Below are 6,763 nucleotides of genomic sequence, written 5' to 3'. Positions count from 1 at the left end.
CACTTGCTTTTCTTTCTCATTCTACCTGATTTTTTTTTCCATTCTGGCATCTCAGAGTGTAAAAACATAGGGGCACCTGAGTGGCTCAGTTGGTTAAGTGACTGCCTTCAGCTCAAGTCATGATCCCAGAGTCCTGGGATCGAGTCCCACGTTGGGCTCCCAGCTTAGTGGGGAGCCTGCTTCTCCCTCTAACCCTCTCCCTTCTCATGCTGCTTCTCACTCTCTCTCTCTCCCTGAAATTAATAAAATCTTAAAAAAAAAAACAAACATGTTCCACAGCACTATACAAATGATAAATATCATCCCCATTCCTCTCACTCCGTATTTCTTTGCTAAACCTCTAAAAGTGCAAGGTACCATTTTACAGTGGCACTCTGTGTATTGCTGGCTCTGACACATCTTCCCTGTTTCTGAGAGAAACACAGGAAAATAACAAGGCATCTTCTGGGACCATTATGTGTCTGGGGGGGGAAATATCCAGAGATCCTCTGTAACCCCTAACAGTGCATTGTCCACAAGCATGGAAGAGCTATCTTTCTTGATTAGGAGGTACTTTCATTCGAATGGTCTCACATGTCCTCTTATACACACAGGCAGCACTTATACTCCATTATGACTGTACCTACTGGGCTGTAACAATAAACAGGACTTTATTTTGTTGAACAATTCTCATGATTGCCAATATTGATTCCCTCTGATAGTATAGAATGGTACAACATGAAATATTTGGAAGAGGGTGATTAATATATTTAATATATATATATATTTAATATATTTACACAACCTTTTGACTCTATTATATTCACTTCTAAGAAAAGACCAAAAGTAAAAAAAAAAAAAAAGAGTAAATGTGAGAAGATACAGAAAAATGCAAGTAAAAACACAAGGATAAACACAGTATGAGACATTTCCAATGTTGAAAAGTTTGAAAAAATGGTTTAAATAATTGCTCTTATTTTATGACTTACAGAGATGCTTACTATTTTACTTCTTAGAGATGTGATATTATGTTATGTTAAATTAAACTATCTGGAATGTCTAGCAGTTATTTTTTAACCTCAAAGAAACACTGATTTATAAACTTAATAATTTAAATTTTTATAATTATAAATTTATAAATTTTTCCATATTTTCTTGTCACCTAACCTAATATCAAGAAACAATGGCTGATTTTATTTTTATAACTGCAAAAATGTTATTCAAAAAGACACAGCATAATTTTGTGAGAATGTGTGTTCCACCATACAGTGGAAAGAAATATCATAGTGGGTAAAGGTCATTCCATTTTAGAGAGGCATGGTTTTGCTTATAAAAGCATGAAACTTCTCCTTCTTATTTTTCATAAGTATGATTCCATTGTAAAGTTGATTAGAAGATATGTTGTGAATAATTTGGAAAACCTGTTATTTCTTTAGTTCTAGAGAACTTTGTCACAGGTGCATTTGCTGCACATTTTCTATTCTGTTTTATTTTTATTTATCATATTTATACATCCTTTTTGGATGTTCCATTGAGTTTCATGGTTAGATTACTTAGTGGAAGTTCACTGGATTCATTCCAAAATCTAATTACTTGGCTTAACTGAAACACATTTAGATTTGCACTGTGTGGCATTTTCTTATACCACAGATTATAGTTCAGTTTTTCTCTTCCAAGTAAACCTCCTCCTCAAACCAAGCATACACATCTACAACAAATAGTTGAGCTGTGACTACCTCCTGCTTATAATTACCAGCAAAATAGAGAAAAATCACAGATTCTCTCTTTCCTGCAGTGTTGCTAAAGGAACACCTCAACCTAAGGGAAAAAAATTTGTTTGGTGGAATTTGGAAATAATGAATTGTCAAGATGCCATAAATAGAATGAAAACAAGTTTCTATTTTACTTCAAAATATGTAAGTACTTTTTGTGAAGTTTGTTCAGAGTGATAGTTTAAAAATATTTCCTATAAACAAATATGGAACATTGTCATTTCACATTTAATACAGCATATGGAATAATATATGTGCCCTAAAAGAGAAGGAAGGAAAACATGTACAGTATTCCATTTATGGCTTAAAATTTTACATTTTACACTAAAAAAGAAACATGCAAATTATTACTTAAGGAGATGGCAATGGAGAAAACTATAAAAATCATAATTAAGTAACTGCAAGAACCAAATACACAAGTCAGGAGCGCCTGGGTGGCTCAGTTGGTTAAGCAACTGCCTTCGGCTCAGGTCATGATCCTGGAGTCCCAGGATCAAGTCCCACATCAGGCTCCCTGCTCGGCAGGGAGTTTGCTTCTCCCTCTGACCCTCCCCCCTTTCATGTGCTCTCTCTCTCAAATAAATAAATAAAATCTTTAAAAAATAAATAAACACATAAGTCAATTTTAATAAAACAAACTTTGCTGAAGACCTGTTCTTATATGGCTGCCAGTGACAGTCAATTTCAAAACTATCTCTTTTAAATTTCATGGTAACATTTTAAGATTGTTGCAACCAACATCTTATAACTGAAAAAAACAAAACAAAACATGAAGCTCAGGAAGTTCAGAATCATGTCTACTTCAAAACTTTCAGAGTCAGTTAGGTCTACTAGTTCAAAGTCCATGTTCTTTTCATTACATTATATCAAAACTGGCCCAACTATTATCTACCCAAAACATAAGACCTCCCAGTCTCAGTTGGAGGACATGTTGATCCATGTTACTGCATAGATATTTGTTGTATATTTGAAAAGGTTGATTACATGGGGACTTATAAAATACAAGCTATGCATAAATTAAATTTTTAATTTAAAATAAAACCATATAAACGACTATTAATTTTTCTAAGTCCACCCTGCTTTCTTTGAGTCCAGGTCAAAAAAAATGTTTTATGGTTTCTTTTTTGCCTAATGCATATGCATAATACATTGTGTAAAATTTCAAATATTTGTTTCTTCAAAATGGAATGAGAATTGAGAATACCTGAGAAGAAATTTAAATGTATAATCCTTTAAATTTTGTGATTTTTTTCCCCCCAATACATATTGACTGTCCTATCACATCAAATTTGGCAGCCTAATTTTTTAGCAACTACCTTCATTTGGAGTTTTCAAAACCATCAATTTAAATATAACTGGACCATTAAAAGTAATTGCAGTTATATATCACTGGTTCAGTTTCACTGGTGTATTTAATATTTAACTTATGTGATGTAATAATAGGATAATTTTCCTAAACAGATGTAGATAAAAAACTCTTGCGGGGCATGCAAATTGAATTACTAGAAGAAAAAAAATGCAAAGGTATATAAAGTGTTAACCATGAGCATTAGTTTACTATGGTTATCAACTAATATACTTTACAGGGGGAATGATGTCAGTTGATATAGTGAATCAGTTAACTAAAGGTCAGTTAATTGAAATATATAGAATATAATAACATAAAAAATGAGTTCATTAGCCTAATGCATTTTTAGGTGTTAATTTTATTCTCCATATTCATTATTAATACTAACAGGAATGTAACTAATATCATGGAGTTAATACATGCAATAGTTTAAAGAAAGAAGATAATTACTATATGTTGGACACCTTCTGTATGTTAGTCTTTTTTTAGACATTATCTAATTTATACTTGTAACATGCTGAAAAGAAATATCATTATCTTTAGTTTGAGCAAATGGAGACTCAGCAAGAAAAGTTATAGAGCTAGAAAATTCAGAATTGGAGTCAATGTTTCTTTTGGACCAAAAGCACTAAAAATTCAGTAGGAGTTCATCTAATATTTACTTTGTTCTAAGTATTTCTCTAGGTGGGTTGATAGTAGTGAGAATGACTGCAAAGGTTTTGTTCAATGGAGGTTGCTTGTTAGGCTAAAATCAGAAATTAAACAAGTTAAAGAAATATAATTTTAGATAGTAATGAGTATAAAAGAAAAAATACAGTACAATGTGGTAAGTTTTGAGTAGAATAGGCAATATTACATAAGGTACATTCTTAGAATTTTTTAAAAAACTGTTAAAACAATGAAAATAATGTTTATGGCATTGAAATCTTTGTTTTGAAAATATTAGGATTATTAATAACATTAACAAAAATTTCACTACTTAAACGCATTTTAATATGTATTACCCTCTCAGTTAATAGTATAAAACAAGTGACTTCAAATTTCTTAATGTAGTGTAGTCATATAAACACTATTTTAATTCATGCCAAAGTTGGAAGCTTTATTTTCTGTGATATTGTGATTTATAATAAGAAATATATATTTGGTCTTTGTTCCCATTTCTGGCAGAGCTCCTAAAACCCTTAGGTTAGAATGTCCTAAATAATGAGAGATATAAAGGTGTCTTTTGTTATGTTAATGAGGTGACTTTTGGACCCCACCTAAGGGGGTGGGGTTGCCAGGGGAACCAACCATGTGATTGGGGATTTGAACTTTCTGTCCCATTCTTTGACCTCCAAGGAAGCAAGAGAGGAATGGGGCTAGAGGTTGAGTGAATTACCAGTGGCCAAAGATTTAACCAGTCGTGACTATTCAGGGAAGGCTCCATTAGGAAAAAAAAGGACAGAGTCTGAAAAGCTTCTAGGAGGTGAACACTTGGAGATGTGGGGAGAATTGTGCACTTGGAGAGGTCATGGAAGCTCTACACTTTTCCCTATGCCTCGCCCTTTTCCCATACTTTGCCTTATGCATCTCTTCCATCCGGCTGTTTCTGAATTACTTATTTTCATAATAAAATGGTAATTTAGTGAGCAAATGGGTTTCCTCAGTTCTGTGAGTCACAGAACTCAGCAAAACTAATTGAAACCAAGGAAGGGACAGTGGGAACTTCTGATTTATAGCCAGTTGGTCAGGAGTGCACGCACACACACACACACACACACACACAATGGAATCAATATCAGAACACCTAAAGATTTTTATATTGAAATTTGTGATTGATAATTTCAGATTGAAATTATGATTCTGGTAATTAAATATTTGCAGAATGCTTTAATGGATAACTAGGAAATTAAGGATTGAACAAATTACTAACCACATTTTTTAGGGTACCATATGGAACTTAAAATATTTTGTCTAGTGTTAGGCAGTGTCTTCTATTTATATTATAGGACATTGATTCTGAAAAACTTTCATTATTATTATTAAAAATTACAATCAATCAAAAAGAAGGAACTCCTGTCACATGATATAAAGTGGGTGAACCTCGAGGACATTATATTAAGTAAAATGAGACAGTCATAAAAAGGCAAACACTGTATAACTCCTCTTATATGAGGTATCTAAAGCAGTCAATTCTTAGCAACAGAAAGTAGAATGGTGGTTACCAGGGCCTGGGAACAGGGAAAATGGATACTTTTATCTAATGGGTATAGAGTTTCAGGTTTGCAAGATAGAATGTTCTGGATCTCTGTTTCACAACAATGTGAATATACTTAACACTACTAAACTGTACACTTAAAATGGTTAAGATGGTAAACTTTATATTAAAAAAACTGTTATCTGTAAAAATTGTTTATCATAATAATGAAGTGAAGCAAAAGAAAAAAGTTAAAATTACAATCAAAATTATACTATGCAAATAAATCCTGGATTTAATACCATAGTAACTGAAGAGAGGTGAGAGATTAACACTGGTAACAGAGTATTTTTTCTTGGCTAAATATTTAGGTGAGACCTATACAAGAATCTATTTATTAAAGTTCAATTACATACTAACAAATTTGAAATGCATCTTGATTCCATATTAGAAATTTTATTCATTATATTTATGTGACACTATTCTTTTTTTTTTTTTATGTAGTGTTCCATGATTCATTGTTTGTGTATAACACCCAGTACTCCAGGCAGAACGTGCCCTCTTTAATACCCATCACCATATGTGACACTATTCTAAGAACAGGTAACAGAGCTTAAAATTATTGATATCTACTATACTAGACTGATATATACTCTTGTTAACTTAGGCCAAAAGAAACATATGAGAAGTCTATCGGGTAGGTCACAGAACCAGCGGGAAGGTGACTGGGTTCAGGAAGGAGCCTGAAGGACAAGGTGAGAGGAGAGAACACAACAGGAGCGCACAGCTTAGAATAACAATGTTTGTTGTTGCTGCTGGTGCTGATGTTGCTTCCATGGCCCTGATAAATCTGGCCTTTTATTTCTATACTGCTGGAGTTTTAGTTTTATTCCAGGAAAAAGCATTGATAAATTTGTTTGTCTCTGAGATTGTTTTCTAACAGTTTTACACTGACCCCACACCCTCAGAATTCATCTTAAATTATATCCCATGGAATGTTGACAAGTTGTTGAAATAGAATTGTTTTAGAGATATAAGACTTTACCTTCTAAGTTATTATTATTAGTTATCATTATTGAGGTATAGTTGACATACAATATTATATTGGTTTACAAACAGTGATTTGACATTTATATACATTATGAAATGTTTACCACAATAAGTCTATTACTATTACTCTGTTACTATATAAAGTTATTACAATTTTCTTAACTATATTCCCTATGCTATTCTTTACTTTTCCCTGACTTACTTACTTTATAACATGACATTTGTATCTCTTAGTCCCCTTTACTTATTTTGCCTAATCCCTACCCCTTCATTGTTTTTATTATTATTATTATTTTTTTTAATTTAATTTAATTTAATTTTTTTAAAGATTTTATTTATTTATTTGAGAGAGAGAGAGAGCATGAGAGGGGAGAGGGTCAGAGGGAGAAGCAGACTCCCCACTGAGTGGGGAGCCCGATGTGGGACTCGATCCCGGGA

This window comes from Mirounga angustirostris, unplaced genomic scaffold (assembly GCF_029215605.1).
Source record: "Mirounga angustirostris isolate CCGP_5_RB_7025 unplaced genomic scaffold, mMirAng1.0.hap1 SCAF_5, whole genome shotgun sequence".
Lineage (NCBI taxonomy): Eukaryota > Metazoa > Chordata > Mammalia > Carnivora > Phocidae > Mirounga > Mirounga angustirostris.
The sequence above is the reverse complement of the archived record's forward strand: the minus strand, read 5'-3'. Positions refer to the sequence as shown.